The following is a 26,461-nucleotide window of genomic DNA, read 5'->3' on the forward strand; positions in this document are numbered from 1 at the left end:
AGGTCTGACCGCATCTTCCCCACCATCGAAGCCAACTCACCACCAGGTGGTGATCAGTTGACAGCTCCGCCTCTCTTCACCCGAAAGTGTCCAAGACATATGGCCGCAAGTCCGACGACACGACCACAAAGTCGATCATCGACCTGAGGCCTAGGGTGTCCTGGTGCCAAGTGCACATATGAACACCCTTACGCTTGAACATGGTGTTCGTTATGGACAATCCATGACGAGCACAGAAGTCCAATAACAAAACACCGATCGGGTTCAGATCGGGGGGGCCATTCCTCCCAATCACGCCCTTCCAGGTCTCACTGTCATTGCCCACGTGAGCATTGAAGTCTCCCAGCAAAACGAGGGAATCCCCAGAAGGTATGAACCCTACAGAACCCTGTTCAGATAAATACTGTAATACTCTGTATAGGTGAGTATTTTTATCCAGTAGGTTCTCAATGTCTGCCAGATAAGACACACTATCTCTGTCAGGCTTGTTATCCTTTTGCCATGATGCACATATTTAATCAGGTAGGTTCTCACCTTGTAACGATTCACTGTCATCGTGTACAAAGCTACCAGTTTGTTTCCCATTATGCCACTACCTGATTTAAATGTATAACTACGTTTTCCTTCTACTTATCTCACCGTTCCCATCCTTCCATGATACATACCGATATCGTGGGGTTTCACATACTGCTGTGTTCTTGTAAATGTCACCCTACTTCATCATGACACACAACTCTCGTCAGTGCGGTTTTCCCCCTTTGAAGATCCCGAGCACTGTTCAAATCATCTTCATCCTGTCATGATAAAGTACACTTGTCAGGCTGGATCACCCATTTTGAAAATACACACCTCAGCTTAGATAAATATAATTAATCCATGATGCACAATTCATCTCATGGTGTTTCCCCCTTTAAAGAGCCACAGTTTCCTTTAGAATGTTGTTGTTCATATACAATTCCTGGGAGTCTGGATGGCTCACCAGGAGTGAAGATCCTCATCCTGTTCATGTTCTGTGCTTTCCTTAATTATGCGCAATTGCTATTAGGTTTTTTTTTTCCTCTTAATTCCTAATCATTTTTCCCCCTACAAGCATGTTGATAGTCATCCTGTTGTCATTTATAACTATCATCAGGTTGGGTTTTCTCCTTGCAAAATCTTTGGCTCTGTTCAGGTAGTCGCCATCCTGCGACATCTTTTCATAGTAATGTATATAACTTTTGCCAGACTGTTTTATTTTTATTTTAGAAGATGCATATCCTAAGTATCTATCATTTCTCTCATTATCTCGCTAGTCCTCACACATTTCCAGTCTCGTTCTAATGCACTGGGTAGGGTGCTGTTCGGCTCGGCTTTATTCCGTCTCCCTCTGCAGCGAGTCGGGCTGCTTGTCACTGCCGCGGCCGCCGCTGCTTCTTTTCAATCGTTGAGCGTTCGTGAATTGATTGGCTCAGCTGGAGCTCCACGGGAGGATCCGCCCCTCTCTCTCTCTCACTCGCTCTCGCTCTCTCTCTCTCTCTCTCTCTCTCCGCACAGCAGCGCTTCTCTCCATTTGGAGGGTTGTGCACTTCGCTCGTCTTCCTCGCCCGGTCGCACATCCCTGTGTCTAGCGAGCCTCCCAGAGCAGAGCTTCCGATCTCACTTGAGGATTACTTGACATTCTTCCACAGCGTTGCTGCAGATATGGGTTCTGCTGCCATTTGGAATCCCGTTTTGTTTTTGTTTGAAGCGAAGAATGGAAAAGCGCAGGTCAGGAAGACACCACTAGAGAGGGGCTCTAGTTAACTGAATCTGCACCGATATCTGGAGAACTTTTAATTTTCATCATTTACAACAATAATTCAGCTTGTAGAGAGCCTGCAAGGAGTAACCCACCGTTTATTCCAACAGGTATGGCTATATCTTAAATTATCTGTGATTAACGAAGAGTTGTATTTATCGCCTTAATTGAATCTCGGCATATAAAGCGCCTTGCAGTGTAACCAGCATCGTGGCTGAGTGTCGGCAGAACACACAAAGAGCTAGTTAAAAACTGCCAGGAAAACAGCTGTATTGACCACAAAGTGACAAAACCGCTGTGCTGAAGGGCGAGAAGATACGGGGGGGTCTACCAAGTCGCTATATAAAAATGATCATTTGAAACCTGTCAGGGTGTCTAAATAGAAACGATATAATAAACAGTCCCGCAATTAGTAGCAGAAGAAAATGCAGAAGGAATGAATCGGCACACTGACGGGAAGATAGATGCATGTGCTCTTAAGAAGGTTGAGTAACGGGCAGCTGGACATCTCGGGAAACGTGCCGCAACTTAGAGCGCCTGTAGCTTGGCTCGCAAGTCACCTTGTATGGCTGTTTGTGGCGTCTATGTGTGTGACAAAGCGCCGATTAGTCTTGTAAATATGCACACCCATGCAGGGCTCTGTGACCACTGTGTCCGACGTGCTGCCCGAGTGACGCTGCAGATGCACAGAGGCTGCAAAAACGCAGCTAGCAGAACTGCAAAAGAATTCACCCAAACGCCGGCGACATCATAACATCCATCGGAGATAGACAATGGTGATGTGTATTGTGTGGAACAGTAACGCCAAGTGCAAAGAGTCACTCCCGCACCGTTTGAGACCCTCCAGTCGAGGAACTGTCAAGTAAGCTGCACATTGAGCGCGAGTTGTGTCGGGTGGCCCACCCGCCAGCACACATAACGCTTACATACGTGCATCTCTGGCACCTTTTCTAATTTATGGATTTTAGAATCAAAGCTGCAATTTCGTCCGAGAAGGATTGTGTTGGATTTGCACCCTGATGACACTCTTCGCCTTTTCGTTTTTGTCTGTCCGCGTTATTCCCCGTCAGTGTGCAGATTCTCTTTATATGTCAACTGTCGTTTGCTCTCTCATGATTTTTCGAGTTTGATGTCTTAACAGGACGGATAAATAAGGTTTAATTTGCGATCGATACGACCATTATTAACAAGTCAATTCCAGTCACTTCTCATGTGACGTTAACTTCAATGCTTCTTCAACGTGTCTGTCCTCCTTACCACAAGCAGTTAATATGCTCCTAAAAGTTCGTTTTTTATTTTGAAAAGGCATTTCAGATGAAACCATAAAGATGGATGGATTATTGTTTGCGTAATGTCATCACCCAGCAAGATTAAACCTGTAGCAGGAGAATACATAATAAATAACCACAGTGGCTGATATAATTAACAATTTATATTACACACTCAGTCAAAGAGTCTTAAACAAAATCCTACTTTGTAAGTAATAAATCATCCTCTGACACCAGGCTCAGGTTAAGTATTTATGCCTCCTGTGAGAGATTTTAATTGAGGTGTGTGCAGAAGCCATATACTCGGCCTTTCAGTGTGTGGAAGCAGGACTGGAAGAATGAAAAGAAAGGATTAGCAATGTTAGACAAAAAAAAAAAAAAGTCCAAATTGGAATAGACACTAATCTCATGTAGTTTCTGGCTAGACGGGGGTATTCTACAGCTTAGCACCCATAAAGAATCTGCTGAGTAAGTGCAGGGACTCACAGAGTGACTCTGGGTACCTCCAAACAGGGCCTCTCTGTTCCCACAATTTGTAGTGTTTAAGCATGAGAAACTTTACATATCCACACGCTAGCCCGAATAGTTTAATCATTTAACTGTTAGTTTTCCCAGAAAGGGACCGATCAACATTTACTAAAGCTTATTTATGGCAAATGTTGCTGCCATAGATTAGAAACACAGAATAGAGCAAGCAGATTCAGAGACTAGATAATGGATGAATAATAAATCATTCTTAATAATGGGTAGCAACATTAAGACATTTAAATGGCAATTTGTTCTCCCCCATTTGGAAAACAATCCAGTATTGTTTATATACGTAAAGGGAAACCTTTTACAGATTTACATCTGGGTAACTGCTATAAGTGAAGCTTCAACACGTAAGCAAAACACATTGGAAATGTTGTAGTTATGAAACTAAGTCCTCTTTGTGTTGGGTTTGAACTAAAAAGCCAGCCAATCAGCTGTTAAAAGCCATGTTCATGCTACATCAGAGTCAAACTGAGACATATTGTCATTTGTACTCACTCTTAAAAATGCTGGTCCTAAAATGGCACTTTACTGGGGTGTGTGGCCCCTTGTAGAACAATTGCTTGACAAACAACCATTGTGAGAAATGTCCTCAGCATATGAATTTGGGTCTGTGAGCTTTGAGAAGGTTGCTAATATGAAGTCAAAATCTGTAATGTATAGTAGGCTACCTAGCAGGATATAACAGATCAAGAAAGCCTGAATTCAGCCTGCGTTATGATGTGCATCAAGACTCCTTTTAAAATTATAAACCTACTAGCTGTGTAAGCCGTGCTGTGAAAAGCCTAGAAACTATTGAAAATGTCAGAAAAAAGAACTGAAATGTAGAGATGTCAGGTAATTGAAAGGAACAACACTGGGCATCTCTCTCCAAGGAGGATTTGTTTTCCGACGTGCTCGCCTCACTTGTGTATTAGCGGTTAAGTGACTGTATTTCTTCGGAGGTTTCATTTTGCCATTTTATGTATTAGCGGCGGGAGGAAAAGTAAAAGGGATACTGTTTTGCTGATGTTCTTGTCACGCTTTTGTAACAGCTGATAAGCGAGTGACTCTCTCTTTGGATGTTTCGTTTTCCTGATGTTCTCGCCACGCTTCTGTAACAACTGATAAGCGAGTGACTCTCTCTTCGGATGTTTCGTTTTACCGATGTTCTCATCACGCTTCTGTAACAACTGATAAGCGAGTGACTCTCTCTTTGGATGTTTCGTTTTACCGATGTTCTCGCCACGCTTCTGTAACATTTGATAAGCGAGTGACTCTCTCTTCGGATGTTTCGTTTTACCGATGTTCTCGCCACGCTTCTGTAACAGCTGATAAGCGAGTGACTCTCTCTTCGGATGTTATGTTTCGTTTTACCGATGTTCTCGCCACACTTCTGTAACATTTGATAAGCGAGTGACTCTCTCTTCGGATGTTTCGTTTTACCGATGTTCTCGCCACGCTTCTGTAACAGCTGATAAGCGAGTGACTCTCTCTTCGGATGTTTCGTTTTGCCGATGTTCTCGCCACGCTTCTGTAACATCTGATAAGCGAGTAACTCTCTCTTCGGATGTTTCATTTTGCCGATGTTCTCACCACGCTTCTGTAATAGCTGATAAGCGAGTGACTCTCTCTTTGGATGTTTCATTTTGCCGATGTTCTCGCCACGCTTCTGTAACAACTGATAAGCGAGTGACTCTCTCTTTGGATGTTTCGTTTTACCGATGTGCTCGTCACGCTTCTGTAATAGCTGATAAGCGAGTGACTCTCTCTTTGGATGTTTCGTTTTGCCGATGTTCTCGTCACGCTTCTGTAATAGCTGATAAGCGAGTGACTCTCTCTTCGGATGTTTTGTTTTGCCGATGTGCTGGCCTCGCTTGGGTATCCTTGTTGACGGAGCTTTTAGCCCAATTCCACCTCTCACTTCCGGGCCGGACTGACACACACACACTTGCACACGTAGACATTTATATATCAGATTGGTATTTCAAAGATCTATTATCATCTATTCATGGTTAGTTATGGAGCCTATAATAATTATAATAATAATAATAATTCTTTGCATTTATATAGCACTTTTCTCACCACTCAAAGCGCTCAGCAATTGCAGGTTAAAGGCCTTGCTCAAGGGCCCAACAGAGCAGAGTCCCTATTGGCGTTTACGGGATTCGAAACAGCAACCTTCCGATTGCCAGTGCAGATCTCTAGCCTCAGAGCCACCACTCCGCCTATCACAGATCTAAATAAGTAAAGGTTCTTTCTGGAACCAACCTGTGGATGGCTCATTTGGAAAACAGAAATGTTCCCAGTATGGTACTGATCTGAATAAAGTGTGTGGGTTTAAAATTGAAATTCCTAGTCTTATAGCTCACTGGGATTAGTGGACTTTGGTTTTATGGTAATTGAGAATTACATTTTACCTTGCAGTCATGTAAAGATAGAAGAAATGCAAGGGTTTAAAAGTGGAATTAGAGTGTTTAGTTATTTGTATACCAGCTGGGGCGCTTGGTGCTGCCCAAGGTAGTGGCACCAACTAAATGCTGGTATTTAAAATAGCCTGAGGAATTCCGTTACCAATTATGGAATCTGTGCAAAGACCTGTGGAGACAGACTCAACAGTGAGAACTTGCATACTGGACAAACACACACACTTAGACACCCATTCATCTTTACTGTATACATTATAGTCTAGCAGGTGTACCAGGCACTGCTGAGGTGGAATAAAGTGCCAGTGTGGTCTGAAATAAATCACCCAAGAGGAAAGATTTTCCAGCCCAAATCAAAATTTCGTTGACTAAACCCATCATCTTCTAGGGGCCCTTCCTGAGTAAAACATCCGTGCAGTCAAATTTCAGAATGAAACACAGCCCATGGTCATCTTGTGTACAAAAGGCGAATCTGTGTAATATTTGGGCAAAGATGGGTTCAGTGATATGGATTTACATACCAGACAAAACACAAAGATGCACAAACCCTTTCACCTTCATATATTACTTTTCCATGTCACTTAACAACAACAACATTTCTTTCTATAGCGCGTTTTCATACAAAAGACGGAGCTCAAAGTGCTTCACATGATGAAGAAAGAGAAAAAAGACAAAATAAATAAGAAAATAGAATTAGGGAACACTAATTAACATAGAATAAAAGTAAGGTCCGATGGCCAAGGAGGACAAAAAAAAACAAAACTCCAGACGGCTGAAGAAAAAATAAAATCTGCAGGGGTTCCAGGCCACGAGACCACCCAGCCCCCTCTAGGCGTCCTACCTGACATAAATGACCTCACAGTCAGTCCTCATGGTGTTCAGGGTTCACATGGAAGAACTTGATGATGACGGTCATGTGGACTTCTGGCCTTTAATCCATCAATGCAAATATTCTGCCATGTTTACAGTACTGTCTTCCTAAAAGAAAGTTCTCTGCACTCATTTTCTGAAAATGTTGTCTCCATGGCCAACAGGAGTCACTAGCTAGCCAGTTAATATCTTGATGAAGGTAGAAACCAATTGTAAATCAATCAATCAATCAATCAACATTTATTTATATAGCACATATTCATACAAAAAAATGTAGCTCAAAGTGCTTTACAAAATGAATAGAAAAATAGAAGACACAATAAAAGATAAACATAAGTCAACATTAATTAACATAGAATAAGAGTAAGGTCCGATGGCCAGGGTGGACAGGAAAAACAAAAAAAAACTCCAAAGGCTGGAGAAAAAAATAAAATCTGTAGGGGTTCCAGACCAAGAGACCGCCCAGTCCCCTCTGTGGACCCCAGTCAGTCACGGGGCACACCTGCCTCCACTGAGCCACTTTTGAGGCACCAGTTAGCCTCACTGGACACCTGCAGACCATGTCAGATGTCTACTTTAACTCCGTTTGATGCTGTCTGGAGTACCTACACAGTGGAGTGTGCATGATTTAACTTCAGGTTTATTTTAGCACATTGAGTAGGTTAGGAAAATGCTATATAAATGTAAGTAATTCATTAATTAAGGATAACATCATTAATGGATGGAAGGCTAAATGGGTGAAGTCAGTTCTTCCTGGTACTTAGCATCTCTGTAAAGTATTATAATAAGTTGGTACATTAACAATGATTTAAACAGCCATCATTTACACTTATTATACCAAGTGCGGGCCAAAAGTAGGTAAGCAGTATTTATTCATATACCAGTAACGGCGCACTGCTATAACGATAACGTGCAGTGAATCCACTTGACTTGATCATTCCTAGTTTTTATCCTCTTTCTCTGTACGTTTACCATTCGTTTGCTCAGAGGTTGATGCGCTTGCTGCTTCTTGAGCAGATCTTCTGTTCTCCACCCTAGTGGGCTGCTTCTTCTCTCGTCACATTTAAACTGATTAAGTCAGTGTTTGTGTTGCAATTACTTCGTACGTTTTCCTTAATTTGTCACTTAAGCTGGCACTTAAGTCTTCAATCTGCCTCGAGAATGATTTAAGAGGTAGGGGAAGGTGGTAGGAATGAGAACGGCGCCCGTACACTTGCTGCCAAGATTTGATTCGACAATAAAATAAAATAAAAAGAGGAATAACCTTGGAGGTCAATCATCACCTCGAAAGCGGATAGTAGATGTCACGTAGGATATGTGTACCGAATTTCAGGTCAATAGTTCAAACGGTTTGCGAGCTACAGGTGATTTAAAATCCTGGACTGACAAATGGGCAGCCGCGGTAGCGTATTCTATAAGAAGATACCTATGGATTTGTTTTTTTGAGGTGTTGTAAAGGAGAAGGTTTTGGAGAGGAAGCCCCATGCAGTAGATGAATTGAAGAACTTCATCCCACAAGTGATTATGGTTATTGATGCAAACTGGAATTTGTGTGTTACTGTACGGTATGTCACAGCATCACAAACAGGTTCCAGAAATGTTGCTAGAGGACATTTCCGGCACCAAAGAGACTAAACATGACTGATCAGTACTGTGTACCTACTCAATGTCTATAAAAAAGAAAGAAAGAAAGAATAGATACTTTATACCTACTTTTGGCCTACCCTGAAAATGGAAAAAAATATCTTAAGGGTTCCCTAACCCCAAAACTCCAAACAAACCCCAGTAGGTCTGTTAAATACGATGTGTTTCCATGCTATAACAATAAAATGTGCAGTAGGCGTCAGCCCATTGTAGGGTCCTTTCGCAGATACAGCCACACAAAGCCATTATGGAGTTGACAATTAATCTCACACTTCTGTCTTGGAGGACACAGGAGGAAAGGCAAAGTACCCAAAAGAAAACCTGCTTTACCTTTATCTGTGTGTGGATCTGCATGGACTGTTATTTGTTTCTATTTATTTTTTATTTCTTTTTCTTATTTTCTTACCCTTTTGAACATTTATAATGTGACTAGAACATGGAATGAGGATTATATAAGTAAAATGTATTATTATACAGTGGAACCTCAGTTCACGAATGTCTCGTTACACGTACAAATCGGTTTACGATCAAAAAGTTCGCCAAACTTTTGCCTCGGTTCACGACCACACACTCGGTATACGAACAAGCCAGTTTCCCTTTCGGTTTGTACATGTTCAGTCTCTCCCTGTGCATTTCCTGTGCAGCGAGCAAAAGAGAGAGAGAGAGAGCGCGACACACACAGGCGTGGAGAGAGAGAGACACACACACAGGCGTGGAGAGAGAGAGAGACACACACAGGTGTGGGTGCGGAGAGAGAGGCTACAGACACACACATAAGCGCTACACACACACACACTGGAGCGTGCTAGAGAGAGACACACACAGGCGCACGAGAGACACACACACACAGGCGTGGAGAGAGAGACACACACACACAGGCGCACGAGAGACATACACACAGGCACGGAGAGAGAGAGACACACACAGGCGCGGAGAGAGAGGCTACAGACACACACATAGGCGCGACACACACACACACTGGAGCGTGCTAGAGAGAGACGCACACAGGCGCTCCAGGCTCGCGAAAGACACACACACACACACAAAAGAGAGAGCGAGCGAGCTAGCAAGGGAGGGCTGGATGCAGAAGGTAGAAAAGGCTTGTTTTGGTTTTCAGTTCCGTGTACAGCGATCGGTTCATAGCGTGCATTGTTACAATGTGACTTTTCTTGGTGGTTTATTAAATTACAGATTTTTCAAATGTTCATTTTTTTCCCTGTGCTTAAAACTCATTAAAAAAAGTGTTTTTAGCAAGCGGTTCATAGCACTATAGCGCGAACTATTGCAGTTTTAGTTTTCTCTGTTGCTCAAGGTTTTCTCAGTGTTATTCAATGTTTTTACATTTAGTTTACTATTACGCTGTGCATTCTATTATATAATTAACTATATTTGTGCTTAAAAACTAAAAATATATATATTTACATACAGTTCATATGGTCTGGAACGGATTAATTGTATTTACATACAATCCTATGGGAGAAATTACTTCAGTTCACAACCAAATCGGTTTACGACCAGAGTTTTGGAACAAATTATCGTCGTGAACCATAATTTTGTTGAGGATAAATGAACGTCCGTACAGTGGTTGACACAGCTGCCTCATGGATGGCTATTAGCCAGTTCTTATAATTACACCAGTAATGGCGCACTGCAATAACGATAATGTGCACTGCACGCTACCCTCGACTTGACCATTCCTAGTTTTCATCCTCTTTCTCTGTCTCCGTTTAGCATTCTTTTGCTCAGAGGTTGATGCTCTTGCCACTTCCTGAGCAGATCTTCTTTTCTCCACCCTAGCGGTTTGCTTCTACTCGTCTTTCGTTGGCATCTTTTCACGTTTAAACTGATTTAAGTCAGTGTTTGTGTTACAATTACTTAGTACATTTTCTTTAATTTTTCACTTAAGATGTCAATTAAGTCTTCAATCTGCCCCAAGAATGATTTAAGATATGAAGAGGTAGGGGACGTGATGGCGAAGGTGGTAGGGAATATGAATGGTGCCCATACGCATGTAATGCACGGCCGCCATGCTGGCCGCTGCCGAGAGTTGATTTTACAATAAAATAAAATAAGAATAAAAAGAGGAATAACCTTGGAGGTCAATCATCACCCCAAAAGCTGATATTAGACGTCACGTAGTCTACGTGTACCAAATTTCAGGTCAATAGCTCAAATGGTTTGCGAGCTACAGGTGATTTAAAATCCTGGACAGGCAAATGGACAGCCACGGTAGCTCATTATATAAGACAAGTCACTTCACTTGAAGAGTTTAAACTTCTTGTTTTTGTATTTCTACAGTGTGTGACCTGTCACAAAGAGAGTTCGTGACAGCCAGTGAACCTGCACTCTTGCTGTTCATATAACACCTTTTAGCTGTCACAGTTTTACAGGTACAGTTGCAGTGTGAGCTCCTCTAGGTGAAGCGAGTCGAGGACTGCGTGAAATCGACAGTCCTCTCGTTTACTTATTATTAATAGTACCGGTAACGACAACCTGCAGTGAATACACTTGACGTGAGTATTCCTAGTTTTCACACCCTTTCTCTGTACGTTTACCATCCGTTTGCTCAGAGGTTGATGCTCTTGCCACTTCCTGAGCAGATCTTCGTTTCTCCACCCTAGCGGCCCGCTGCTTCTCTTCTTTCGTCGGCATCTTTTCACGTTAAAACGGATGAAGTCAGCGTTTGTGTTGTTACTTAGTACGTTTTTCTTCATTTTTCACTTAAGCTGGCACTTAAGTCTTCAATCTGCCCCAAGAATGATTTAAGATATGAAGAGGGAGGGGAAGTGACGGCGAAAGTGCTAGGGAATGAGAATGGCACCCGTACGCATGCGCCACATTGGCGCCCTGCTGCCTGCTGCTGAGAGTTGATTCTACAAGAAAATAAAATAAAAATAAAAAGAGGAATAACCTTGGAGGTCAAAACGTCACGCATGATATGAATACCACATTTCAGGTCAATAGTTCAAACGGTTTGTGAGCTACAGGGGATTTTAAATCCTGGAGAGACAAACGCACAGCCACGGTAGCGTATTCTATAAGAAGATGGCTGCTTCAGTTTCTTTTGTTTTCCAAATGGAGCTCAGGCAGGTGAAGTGTCTTACTCAGGGTCACACAGTGTCAGTGGCAGGATTTGAACCCATAAGCTCAGAGTATGAGGTCCACTATGCCACACTGTCTGCCTTGGTTGTTGTCTTTATGAAGTTGAAGCGTTTCTCCATATTGTCTGTGAAGGTTTTCCGCTCACAAAGGAAGCGAATGTGCATCTAATGGTAATTGCTGATTGTAAACTGGACCCTGTGTGCATAAGTGGGCCATGCAAATGGCTGGTTCTCCACTCAGAGTTGGCTCCTTGCCTTGTGTTTACTGCCACTGGGGCAGCTTTTTATGTTTCAGAAACCCAGAATTGAATTAATTCTCAAAATGTCTTCATTTGGTGACTCTACGCTGTGCCTTCTGATCTTTTTTGACCTCAATCTGACATCCACGCTTTAGGTGCCCTAGAGATGAACTGTTTCATCGCACACTTATTTTGCATTCACTTACAATCTTAAACTGTAGAAGCCACAATCCTAACTTTTAGAACAAATGCTGCTTAGGAAGATTTTATGGGTAGTTTAAATGCAGGGGGAAATCTGTTATAGTCAATGGTGGGTCAAAACTGACCCAAAGGGCTCAAAATGTGCAGCAGTTGCACAAAACTGTGACAATTTGGAAAAGTGAGTTCATATTTCTGAGGTGAAAAGGTTGCTTTCTGAATTTTTTTATGTGTGTTGAACAAACAAACTACCATAAAAAGAAGTGAAGGTAATGGTGGGTTGAACCAGATCTGAAAGACGTGGCCAGGTAGACATTTTTTAGAAGCTGTGTAAATGCTTGAGATGTTTACGGTTTCTTTTACTGTTCACTAATTAGTAAAAGTAGGAAAAGTCACCAAGTTTCCTTTTAAACAGCTAGAAAGCAGAGTGCTTGCACCGATTTCACACACCACACCGGGTCAATAGACGTTGTAAGCGTTGAGCATGTTGGAGACATTGGTGCTCTGTTCAACAAAGAGCTGCATTTCTCAGACTTTTCTGAGGCTTCCCTTTTTCACCGCGTCTTCAGGTCTCACAGTACGGAGGCTTCCAAGTTTAACAATGCACTAGGAGAGAAGCAGCCTGAAATGTATTGCTTATCAGCTCCAGGTTTTAGTCACACGCTGTAGACTCCTTGTCGCTTGCGCTATGCAGTACTAGTAAATAGAGTCAGATTTCACTGTGAAGGAAAATGCTGCCTTGAATAGAAAAATCAATACAGTTTTACAGCTTATCAGAGATCAAAATCGGACAGCTACACTTAGCATTGTGTATCTGGAGAAATTGCCTGTCAGTTTATTTTTGCGTATTTATTTGCCGTTTTGCTCACATTCGAATTTAGTGGGCGCCTTTCATGGGGCCCTCTGTTATCTCCCTAGTCTGGGGTTGTACATGACAGGGCTTTGTCTGCTACAGAGGAACAATTCCATTTGCACAGCTCCAGCCTTTTTCGCGTTCAATATGCAGTTTGTAACTTGACATCACCTTCCTTAAACTGGTACCTTGAACCGTCTCCATTTCCTATTACATTATGTCACTGCCCCCCCATGACTTTGTTGTTCAGAATTGCCCCCATTAGCTCTTCCTTTTGCTTTTTCTATTTTCGAAACCTCCACAGCATCAGTCATCTTCCATATGCCCTTGAACTTCAGAACTTTCTATTTCCCAATTGCTAAACTGCCTCTGCCCTCCAATACAAGTCAAATATTTTCGTCCACACTGCACTAGCTGTGCAAACTCCAAGGCCTCATTCTGAGGTCGGGATTCATGAGGTTGGTCTTGGCTGCTACAATGAAGACAAATCACACACCACAAAGTGTTACTACTGAGGAAGGCTTGTTTTTTTTGGTCTGGCCATTTATTATTAGATATACTTTTGTGAGCTGCATTGCATATTGTGACAAAAAATTTCATAAACCATTTGCACACCTTAGTATGAAGAAATGTGAATGCACAGCTCATGCCCAGCGTGGCAAAACAAAAAGGATTGAAATTGCAAAAGTAAACTTACAGTCTCATAGGATGAAAACAACACAAACTAACATCACAAAAGGAAAGTGGATGGCTGCCCCATTTACACCTTGTAATGCCATCCTGATGCTCTCTCCTTCTGGCTGCTAAGACCAACTCATCTGGCCTTTTCTGTCCACTGAGAAGTTCTTGAGCCACAAGTTAGTGGTGTCAGTGTTCAACACACTAGAGTATGAAAATCTAATAGTCACACTAGAGTTTGATAATCTATAATTACAATAGAGTATGATAATCTAATAATCACACTAGAGTATGATAATCTATAATTACAATAGAGTATAATAATCTAATAATCACACTAGAGTATGATAATCTATAATTACAATAGAGTATAATAATCTAATAATCACACTAGAGTATGATAATCTATAATTACAATAGAGTATGGTAATCTAATAATCACACTAGAGTATGGTAATCTATAATTACAATAGAGTATAATAATCTAATAATCACACTAGAGTATGGTAATCTATAATTACAATAGAGTATAATAATCTAATAATCACACTAGAGTATGGTAATCTATAATTACAATAGAGTATGATAATCTAATAATCACACTAGAGTATGATAATCTATAATTACAATAGAGTATGATAATCTAATAATCACACTAGAGTATAATAATCTATAATTACAATAGAGTATGATAATCTTGTTTGGTTCTGTGTGATGAAGAATTTTTAATCCAATTCAAACTTTTTATGTAGCAGCCTTTGCTGATTTTCACAAAGCGTTCGACTCAGTTGATCGAGCTGCCCTGTAGGACATCCTGAATGTTCACGGGTTCCCTTCAAGGTTGCTGGATATCATGGCCGGCCTGTACATTGGTACTGTGAGTGCTGTGCAGAGTGGAGGCAGGACCTCCATGTTTTTTTCCAGTTGATTGTGGGGTTCATCAGGGTTCTGTTTTTGCTCCTACTCTGTTCAGTGCTTCTATGGACTGGGTGTTGGGTAAGGTTGTGAGGTCCAGCGGCTGTGGGGCGTCTGTTGGTGAAGAAAGATTCACAGATCTTGACTTCACTGACGATGCTGTGATTTTCGTGGAGTCAATGGAGGCTCTGATCGGGGCGCTTGAGAGACTGAGTGAGGAGTCAGAGTGCCTGGGCTTGTGAGTGTCTTGGATAAAAACCAAAGATCCAGGCCTTTAATGAGCTCTTGGGCACGGCCATCACCAGTGTGTGTGTGTGTGTCTGTGGAGAGAATGCTGACCTCGGCGAGAGGTTTACTTACCTTGGCAGTGACATTCATGTCTCTGGTGACTCTTCCTATGAAGTCAGTAGACAGATTAGAAGTGCATGGGGGGTCATGAGGTCACTAGAAAGGGGTGTGTGGCGGTCCTGATATCTATGCAAAAGGACGAAGGTCCAAGTCTTTAGAGTCCTGGTGCTTCCTGTCTTTCTATATGGTTGTGAGGCATGGATGCTCTCCAGTGACCTGAGATGAAGACTGGACTCCTTTAGTACTGTGTCTCTCCGGAAAATCCTTGGGTACCATTGGTTTGACTTTGTGTTGCTCATGGAGTCCTGAATGAGGCACATCACCTGCATTGTGAGGGAGCGTCAGTTATGGCACTACAGCCATGTGGCGCGTTTCCCCACGGGTGATCTGGCTCATAAGATCCTCATTGTTGGGGACTGGAGTGGCTGGACCAGGCCAAGGGGGCACCCATGTAACACCTGGCTATGGCAGATAGAGGGTCATTTCTGGAGGGTGGAACTGGACCTCGTTTCTGCCTGGGGGGTTGCCAACCGGGATCCCGATTTGTTTTGTCATGTAGTGGGTGCGGCAACGCGCTGTACCAGTGCCTGCTCCCCAACTTGACTTGACTTGACCCTTCTATAGTGAACACCTTTCCCCTGACACTTTACAATACAATTGTATACATGTGTTTTGTTTTTTTTTTCCAGTTGGCGCACTGATAGGCTGATAGGCCAGGAATGACCTGGCATACATGCAGTTTAGAGTGCAGTGCCTTGAAAGGACATACGGTAGTCTGCAAAGCAACTGTTTATATGAAATAGTGAACACAATATATTTTTACATCTGCTTTTACCAAATTGAACAATGGCTGTTTAAGTGACTTGTTCATGGTCAATTCCTTAACCACCACTTCAAGCTTTCTTCCTTTTAAATTTGTATACATACATGGCTTCATTAATTGTATTCTTGCTGTACTGAGAATCTACGATTCCCTACTCAAACTTGGGCACGCCCAAGAAAGGAGCTCTTCTTCATTAATTATTATGGGTTTCATATGTTTTTAGATGGGTGCAGAATTGGCTCAGACACAGGAAGCAGAGGGTGATGGTGTGAGGAACCTCATCAGAACTGGCCGATGTTAAGAGTGGTGACCAGCAGGGGGCAGTGCTGGGGCTGCTGCTATTTTTAATATATAGAAATGATTTACATAGGAATATAAGTAACAAGCTGGTTAAGTTTGCAGTTGGTACCAAGATAGGTGGATTAGCAGATAATTTAGACAGGCGTGGGAAGATTTGTGGCAGATGAAATTTAATGTCAGTAAATGTAAAGAATAACAGATAGGAAGTAAAAATGTTACGTTTGAATACACAATGGACGGTCGGAAAATCGAGAGTCCACCTTATGAGAAAGATTTAGGAGTCATAGTGGACTCTAAGCTATCAACTGACAGACAGTGTTTTGAAGCCATTAAGAAGGCTAACAGAATGTCAGGTTATATAGCGCCTTGATGTGTAGAGTACAAGTCACAGGAGGTTACGCTCAACCTTTATAACACACTGGTGAAGCCTCATCTTGAGTACTGGGTGCAGTTTTGGTCTCCAGGCTACAAAAAGGACATAACAGCACAAGAAAAGGTCCTGAGAAGAGCGACTGGGCTGATTGAGGGGCTACAGGGGATGAATTATGAGGAAAGATTAAAAGAGCTGAGCCTTTACAGTTTAAACAAAAGAAGATTAAAAGGTGACATGACTGAAGTGTTTTAAATTATGAAGGGAATTAGTGCCGTGGATCGAGACTGTTATTTTAAAATGAGTTCATCAAGAACATGGGGACACAGTTGGAAACTTGTGAAGGGTTAATTTCACACAAACATTAGGAAGTTTTTCTTTACACAAAGAACGATAGACACTTGGAATAAGAGAACAAGTAGTGTGGTAGTCAGTAAGACTTTAGGGACTTTCAAAACTCAACTCAGTGTTTTTTTGGAAGTAATAAGTGGACAGGACTGGCAAGCTTTGTTGGGCTCAATGGCCTGTTGTCGTCTACAACAACAACAACATTTATTTCTATAGCACATTATCATACAAATTATATAGCTCTAGAGTGTTCTAATATATCAAGTTGCCACTGCTGACTCACAACAAGGACAACGGTGTTCAAGTCTTAGGTGCTCCTTGTGTGGAGTTTTTTTTACATATTCTCTCTATGTCTGTGTTTTTGGTCCTCTGGTTTCCACCCACAGTTCAAAGACATGCAGGTTACGTAGACCAGTGATTCTAAATTGGCCCCTGATGCATGGGTTCATGTTGTGATGGGTTGGCGCCCTGTCCAGGGGACTGTTCTTGTCTTGTAACCCTGTGCTTGCAGGGTTTGGTACTACCTTACCTGTGGCCCTGAGTGGGCTTAGGAAATGGTATGGTATGGTATGGTGATGCTAAATTGGTCCCTAGTGTGTGTGTGTGTGTGTGTTCACCATGATATGGACTGGTACACTTTCCAGGAATTCTTTCTGTCTTTTGCTTAGTGTCTACCAGCTGCTCCGCTGCCTTGCTCTGGATGAGCAGGTCTAGAAAATGAATGGTTGTATAACAAGAATGACCATAAGACATTGAGAAGGTTTGGGGCAGCCACCCGTATAATTTTTCCCGGCTGCAAAAATTGATTCAAGTGAACAGACATGTTCACACGACTGAGTCCAAAACAGAACTGATTTAGTATAAACAAGATGGCGGCTTTAAAGGCCAGTAAGGGAAGTGATGTCATCAGGACTAGAACCGGAAGTGACGTCGTTGGCTGCCCCAGAGCTGTGCAGGATTTTCCTAGAATGGTCTGTAAGAGATCGAGAGAGAGAATTATTGCACTTCACCACCTCCTGGTCCGCTGTGGAATTACATGTACTCGGGTCCTTTAGTTGTCTCCTAAACATGCGTGTGTGACATTGTATATACGCTACTGTATACAGAAAGATGACAGCTTTGCCTGTTCTTTGTAGTGCAAGAGCTTGCGGCTAGGGTGACCTCCATCCATCCATTATCCAACCCACTGGAGCCAATCCCAGCCAACACAGGGTGCAAGGCAGGAAACAAACCCGGGGCAGGGTGCCAGCCCACCCACCGCAGGGCACACACCAAGCACACACTAGGGATGGTGACCTATTACTTTAAATTGCTCTGAGCTGAATGTGCTCTAGCATAGACGGGTAATCCATCCAAGGCTAGCTGCTACCTTAATAGATTGTTCACCAGCAAAATGGGATTAAACCAGAGAGTTAGAAATGGTTATAAAGGGCATCACAACCAAAGATGGAGGCGAAGCTGCATACCTGATACTCAACATGAGGCGTTGGATTGTTTTGGTATCAATCTAACGTGTAGGCTGTTGCTGCTCGTCCCCCTGTTGCTCACTTCATTCTGCTTAGTTTCTCTTGTCGCTGCCCTCTAACGCATTCCCTGGCGGTGACCGTCTTTATTAATCGTCTTGGCCTACTCACCGCTGCTTAGCCGCACTGCTCTATTCATTAAGGATGCTGAAATTGACTTTTAGCCAGTCTCATAAGGGGACATGCCAGAGCTGTCGCTCCTGGTTCCTTGGCTATTTATCAGGGGCAAGTGGCCTTAGAAGGAAACTTGACTGCATTATAGCTGCATTCTGAATGTCCAGTTCGCAGTTTAGGCCACTTGCCTGAAAGTCAATCGATGATTTAATACATATTTTATATAGTGCTAGTGTGCACCATAACAAGCCATTTTACAAACAAGATTACAATAAGATTCCTGACAGAAACTCATACATTCTTTTCACATGTTATCACCTTGAGGCCAAGTGCCGTGGTGGTGCTCATCTACACTTCCCGATATTAAAACAAGTTACAGTGTTGTACAACATGTACTCACTCTGGTGCATTTGGGAACTTAGGTAACTGTTTTGAAAGTTGGAACATTTTTGTTTATTTACTTCATCACAGAAGTAATAGTTAGACATATTCTAAAATATCATTGTAAATACTGTGGCATATACTTACATGTACTGGTAGACAACATGAAATAAATGTTTTTAATATAATCTTACAATATGATGTAGTTAACAAGTGACCCAAAAAAGGCTACTGGTAGCAGAAATTGATTTCCTAAACATTAAATTCCAACACAAATGATATAAAAATGGCATCATGGCATTGATTATGTCTTATGTTAGTTGGTTAGTTGAGAACAGGCCATTCAGCCAAACAAGCTACTATATCATATTCACCTAGATTGTCAAAAGCAACTAATTTCAATTAAACAGTAACAAAACTGAGGTTCCTCATTGGCTCAATATCATCATTATCCAAAGCCGATAATCTTTCTCTTGTGATTAATAACTCCGTTGTTTCCCCATCACCTCAGGTTAAGAGTCAGTACTCTATCTTTCCAGTCTCACATTAATAACATCACCCGGTCTGCTTATTTCCACCTACGTAATATTAATCGCATCTGCCCCTCCCTCACTCCCCATACCAATGCCATTCTTGTTCACAGTCTTGTTACTTCTCGTCTGGACTACTGCAATTCACTCCTTTTTGGTCTCCCTAATCAATCTCTTCATAAGCTTCAGCCAGTCCAGAATTCTGCAGCTTGCTTCATTACTCGAACCTCATGTATTCACAATATTACTCCGGTCTTGCAGCAGCTTCATTGGCTCCCGATTAAGTTTCAAATTGATTTTAAAATTCTGCTATTAACATTTAAGGTCATTCATAACCTCGCCCCTCCATATCTGTCTGACCTTCTTCATGTTACCTTTCCCTCTCGTAACCTTAGATCCTCTTCCTTCATCCACCTGACCATCCCTCTCGCCCGTCTAACCTCCATGGGGAGTGAAGCATTCAGCTGTTCTGCTCCTAAGCTCTGGAATTCATTACCTACTGAGCTCAGAAATATCAAATAATTTTTAACCTTTAAATGTAAACTTAAAACACATCTGCTTAAAATGGCTTTTTCTTTATGATTACAGTGGCTTTGTTTGGTTTTAATTTTTATATCTTCTTAATTCTGATGTTTTAAGTGGTTTATAATGTCTTTTTATTTATTTTTTTATTGTTAGTTCGGTGTCCTTGAGTTCTCAGAAAGGCGCCTTGTAAAAATAAAATGATTATTATTATTATTATTATTATTATTATTATTATTATTATTATTATTATCACGTTGAGATCTGAATGTCCCTGAAGTCCTACTCACCACCACACTACTTGGTCAGTTATTCTGCGTGTCCATGATTTTTTGCATGAAGAAAAAACGTATACATTAAAGAACGTAATCATAACTTTCCTTGACTTGTGCACACCTCATGGGTGATATATATATATATATATATATATATATATATATATATATATATATATATATATATATATATATATATACACACACAGTATATGGCATTCGTAGTGTGAATCACAATCTGATTGTATGGGTGGTTACCTACCCTGTACACCTGATGAGTCCAGAATTAGGGCGAAACACGTGTTGCGTACTCTTTGCATTATTTGACAGTAAAACTATTCAACCATACGTTGCGCCACGGCGTGTGGTTCGTTTATTTGACAGCATGTAGATCTGGGTAATTACATTCATGGCATTCGTAGTCTGAATCACAATCTGATTGTATGGGGTCCGAGGTTCGATTCAGTGTAGTGAGTGTGTACGCCTGATGAGCATATGATCTATGATCTGCTTTTCGCAACTGAAAGAGGGCAACGTGGCGGATGTTTGCCGGCTTGCAGACCAACCACAAGCGTTACCTTGTAGGTAACCAACCATACAATCAGATTGTGATTCAGACTACGAATGCCATGAATGTAATTACCCAGATCTACATGCTGCCAAATAAACGAGCCACACGCCATGGCGCAACGTTAGAGGCGCTGACGTCCGAGGTTCGATTCCCGAGAGGGGGTGCAGTGAGTGTGTACGCCTGATGAGCCCAGAATTAGGGCGAAACACGTGCCGCGTACTCTTTGCATTATTTGACAGTAAAACTATTTCAACCATTCTATGATCTGCTTCTCGCAACTGAAAGAGGGCACCGTGGCGGACGTTAGCCGACTTGCTGACCAACCACAAGCATTACCTGGTAGGTAACCACCCATACAATCAGATTGTGATTCAGACTACGAATGCCTTGAATATATATAATAATATATATATCCCTATTAGCCATCTTGATTGCTTCTGTTTCCTCTCTGGATGTACAGTCGATACTGAACAGTCCACTGTAGGTCCTTCTCCTAAGTGGTAGTTTCAAGCTTCAGAATTCCCACTGTATATTCATATCTCACTTTCTTATATCTAATAATTTATATTTACATTAAATTTCATCTGCCACAGACCTGCCCAAGCCTGTATGCTGTCCAAATCCCTCTAACAGTTTAGCTGATTCTACATTATCTACCCTTCCACCAAATATGACTAATCATATTTAATATTTTCTGAATGTCACATTGTTGAAGTCCACGTTCACACTAGGAGGAGGTGACTTGAAGGCGAGTTCTTGGCTGTGCATGCGACTCTGCTGGCGTTTAAATAACCTGCACTGGGGATTTGTTTTGCTGTCAGCAAGCAGCTATTAGACGAGTTGAAGAGGAAGATATATAAAAAATATGAATATTGAAAAATATCCACTCTTAAGGTAAATTAGAAACTCTTATTTATTCAGTAATTGAAGTTGTACAAAGTGTTCTTTTTGTGTTAAGATGGATGATTTCAAAAATTGCTTGACAGTAGGATCTGATTTTTTTCATGCCGACAGATAGACATGATGGGGGTATTTATGTGCAACTTGCATGAAGTTCTGTCCATTTTGTATTATATCGTAATCTAAAGTAATACGTACAAAAGCTCCTAGAGCTGTTGGCTGATGGTTACTGTTCATCCAAGCTTCTTCTCCTAGATCATCAAGTTATATATTCTGTCATTTTCCTTTCCAAAAGAGCTGAATGCTGGACACTGTCCAAAGGTTTTCTTCACCTGCTGCTCCGATAAGGACAGATAATTAGCCAATCACAGAGTTTAAACAGGGCTGCTGTCTGGCCCTGCTCTCCTTTACGGTGACTGTCTTGGTTTCGAGCCAATGCTTTTAGTATACTGCCCTTGGCAGATGTGGCTATTCATGTTTCATCCTTATTCTCACTGCTTCATTGGTTCTGCTCAACCTCATCTTCATTCTTGGCACTCCTAAACACCTGGAGAAAGGAGAGTGCTGAGGGGATTCAGAACCAGAGAGCCCTCAAATGTGCTTTTAACAAACAAGCTGTGCGCGTAACTTTTAAATGGAGCTAATCTGCTTCCAGTAATTACTTGGGCACCTTGCCAGCCAATGCCACGTCTAGCTTGTTGCGACTGGTTACTGAGGTATTAAATTGATCTCTAGATGATACACTAAGCCTAGACTGTCCGGCCCATTGGTGCTCTTTTTAATTATAATAATAATTCCATTTCAGTTCTCATTCCTGCACCGTGGTGTCTGTACCGTTGCATAATGTGCCCTCTGATGTGTCTTGAAGAGTTGCTACATGAAACTAGCGCGTGGTGTTGTAACAGCATTGCTTTAGGATCATCTGGGCCATGACTTTCAGGATTTGGGGTTAGCATGTTAATTATGTGTTGACATGTACAAACCCCATTTAAAAAAAAAAACAAAAAACGTTGGAACACTTTCTAAAAATGCAACTGAAACTAAAATCTGTAATTTGGTAATTCACTTGAACATTTATTTAATGGGCAAAGGGACAATGAAAAGATTTTCAGTGTTTTCACCAACAAACGTAATTTTATTTGTTAAACATGAACAAATTTAGAAATTGATGCATGTAACACATTCCAAATAAGTTGGGACAGACGCAAAGTAATAACGTAAAGATTATGAAAGTAACATTCTGGAAGGCTCCTCAATTAGCAGGTTAACTGGTAACAGGTGTGCGTATCAAGATTGGGTATAAAAGGAGCATCCAGCAAAGGCTCAGTCTTTGCAAACAAAAATGGCGTGTGGCTCACTACTTTGTGCTGAACTTCGTGAGAGAATTATCTGTCAATTTAAAACAATGTTTCTCAGCGCAGGATAGCAAAGAATTTAGGTCACCATCTACAGTTGATAACAATATGGGAAGATTCGGGGAGTCAGAAGAAATCTCTGTGCGTAAAGGCCAAGGGCGGAAACCACAGCTGAATGTGTGTGACCTTCGAGCCCTTAGGCGGAATTGCATTTGAAACTGTCATGCTACAGTGATGGATATGGCCACATGGGCTCGGGAGTACTTTGGGAAATCATTGTCACTTAACACATTCTGCTTCTGCATTAACAAATGCTCCCTGAAACTGTATTATGCAAAGAGGAAGCCATATATCAATTTTGCGCAGAAACGTCAGCATATTCTCTGGGCCCAAGCTCATCTGAGATGGACCAAAAAACAACGGAAATGTGTTCTGTGGACAGACGAGTCCACATTTCAGCATGCTTTTGTCCCTGCTTTTATCACATCCCGTATCGATTATTGTAACTCGCTGCTGGCAGGTGCCCCTTCTAATCTTATATCACAGCTCCAGCTTATTCAAAACTCAGCTGCAAGAGTCCTTACTAGAACCAGCAGCAGCGAGCACATCACACCCATCCTGCTCCGTCTTCACTGGCTCCCTGTGTCTTACAGAATCGAATATAAAATCCTACTAATAACCTACAAAGCCTTAAATAACCTCGCGCCAAACTACATTGGTGACCTTCTCCATCACTATGTGCCTGTCCGCCCACTAAGGTCCTCTGATTCTGGCAATCTTGTTGTGCCCCACACTAATCTACACTCCATGGGTGACAGCAGGGCCTTCAGCTGTATAGCACCCAGACTCTGGAATGACCTACCGAAATTAATGAGGTCAGCTGACTCCATGAATTCTTCTAAAAAAACAACTCAAAACTCATCTGTTCAGGAAGGCTTTTAGCTCTACTTGACTTTATTACCCTTCTCTCAGTTTACCTCTCTGTCGAGATGCTCATGTAACCTGTATGTGTGTGTGTTTGTTAGACCATCAATTATGTTGTCTCTTAGGCTTTTTTCTCTGAATTCACTGTCGTAATCTTCTTTATTCATTTATTTGGCTTGTACAATGCTATATACTGTATACCCTGCCATTCTTTCTTATATTCTGTAAGTGCCTTGAGCATGGGAAAGGCGCTATATAAATAAAATGTATTATTATTATTATTAAAAAATGATTCTGCGTGCCAAAGATGAAAAAGACCATCTAGACTGTTATCAACAAAGGGTGCAAAAACCAGCATCTGTGACGGTATGGGGGTTGCATCAGTGCCCATGGCATGGGGGATCTGTATACTGTATATACTCAGCTAAAAAAGAAACGTCCCTTTTTCAGGACTGTGTATTTCAACAATAATGTTTTAAAAATCCAAATAACTTTACAGATCTTTATTGTAAAGGGTTTAAACAATGTTTTCCATGCATGTTCAATTAACCATAATGCACCTGTGGAATGGTCGTTAAGACCTTAACAGCTTACAGAAAGTAGGCATTTAATTTAAGGTCACAGTTCTAAAAACGCAGGACACTAAAGAGACTTGTCTACCGACTGTGAAAAACACCCGAAGAAAGATACCCAGGGTCCCTGCTCATCTGCGTGAACGTGCATTAGGCATGCTGCAGGGAGGCATGAGGACTGCTGATGTGGCTAGGGCAATAAATTGCCATGTCCGCACTGTGAGACGCCTAAGACAGCGCTACAGGGAGACAGGAAGGACAGCTGATCATCCTCGCAGTGGAAGACCACGTGTAACAACACCTGCACAGGATCGGTACATCCGAATATCACACCTGTGTGACAGGATGGCCACAACAACTGCCCGAGTCACACCAGGAACACACAATCCCTCCATCAGTGCTCAGACTGTCCGCAATAGGCTGAGAGAGGCTGGACTGAGGGCTTGTAGGCCTGTTGTAAGGCAGGTCCTTACCAGACATCGCCAGCAACAACGCCGCCTATGGGCACAAACCCACCTTCGCTGGACCAGACAGGAGTGGCAAAAAGTGCTCTTCACTGATGAGTCACGGTTTTGTCTCACCAGGGGTGATGGACGGATTCGTGTTTATTGTCGAAGGAATTGAGCACGTCTGGGACTTGTTGGATCGCAGGGTGAGGGCTAGGGCCATTCCCCCCAGAAATGTCCAGAAACTTGCAGGTGCCTTGGTGGAAGAGTGGGGTAACATCTCACAGCAAGAACTGACAAATCTGGTCCAGTCCATGAGGAGGAGAGGCACTGCAGTACTTCAAGCAGCTGGTGGCCACACCAGAGACTGACTGGTACTTTTGATTTTGAGCCTCCCTTCATTCAGGGACACATTGTGAAACATTTTTAGTTTATGTCTTATGGTGTTGACTCTTTTAGTGTTCATACAAATATTTACACATTAAGTTTACTGAAAGTAAAAACAGTTGAAAGTCAGAGGACGTTTCTTTTTTTGCTGAGTATATGTGAAGGCCCTATTGATGTGGAGACTTACATTGGAATTTTAGAGAGACATGCTCTCGTCAAGACAACGTCTTTTCCCAGGAACTCTGTGTATACTTCAGCAGGACAATGCCAGGCCTCAATCTGCACAAATTACAAAAGCGTGGCTTTGTAGACCGAGTCTGTGTACTTGACTGGCCTGCCTGCAGTCCAAATCTGGCACATCATGAAGAGGAGAATCAGACAACGGTGACCACGGACTGTTGAAAAGCTCAAGTCTTGTATACAGCAAGGATGGGCATACATTCCACTTGAAAAACTGCAACAATTAGTTTCTTCAATTCCCAAACCAGGCCTGCCACCAGGGGGGGAGAAACAGGACTCTGGGCTCTGGGCCCTAACGGAAGGGGGTCCCTTCACGCTTGATTTTTTTTGTATACGTATTTGAAGGTTTTGGCATGTGGGGACCTGGAGGAAGGCAGAGGGGCCCACACGTACCCAGTTGTCTGGGGCCCAAATATTTCTGGCGGCGGCCCTGCCCAAACAATTGAGGAGTGAGTGTAGGTAAAAGAAAAGGGGATGTGACCCAGTGGTAAACTTGCCTCTGTCCCAACTTTTTTGGAGTTTGTTGCAGGCATCAGTTTCTAAATTTGTTTATGTTTAACAAATAGAATTAAGTTTGTTGGTGAAAACACTGAAAATCTTTTCTTTGTCCTTTTGCCTGTTAAATAAAGATGCAAGTGAAATACCAAATAACAGATTTTAATTTTTATTGCAGTTTTGTATTAGGGTGTTTTACCGTGTTAGCCGTTATGAATGTAGTGAGAAATCAAGCAAAATGACAAATAAAAAGATTTCAATATGCGAGCTTTTGAGGCAACTCAGGCCCCTTCTTCAGGCAAAACGTAATAAGAGACTGGAGTTCCCTGTGATTATACAGACACCAGGACAAGAAACAGCATTGGAATATGGAGGAATATTTCGGACAAAATGAAATAAATAAATAAATGCGTAAATAAATAAAAGTACTGTGAAATGTGAGCATAAATAAATAAATGTGTCATGAAATGAGAGCCTTAATAAATAAATATGTCATGAAATGAGAGCATAAATAAATAAATGTGTCACGAAATATGTTTTTCGTTGCTTATTTATTTA

The 26,461-nt window shown here is 41.9% G+C and overlaps 1 protein-coding gene across 6 annotated transcripts in view; it reads left to right on the forward strand.

Annotated features, from left to right (window-relative positions):
- Window positions 1-1,537: 1,537 nt before the first annotated feature.
- Window positions 1,538-26,461, forward strand: part of grik4 (glutamate receptor, ionotropic, kainate 4) — a 599,305-nt gene continuing 574,381 nt past the window's right edge. For all 6 annotated transcript variants that reach the window (XM_039764198.1, XM_039764201.1, XM_039764200.1 and 3 more), the window contains exon 1: window positions 1,538-1,887. The gene's annotated coding sequence lies outside the window, so the exon portion shown is untranslated. The remainder of the gene's footprint in view (window positions 1,888-26,461) is intronic.

Source organism: Polypterus senegalus, chromosome 9 (genome assembly GCF_016835505.1).
Source record: "Polypterus senegalus isolate Bchr_013 chromosome 9, ASM1683550v1, whole genome shotgun sequence".
Lineage (NCBI taxonomy): Eukaryota > Metazoa > Chordata > Cladistia > Polypteriformes > Polypteridae > Polypterus > Polypterus senegalus.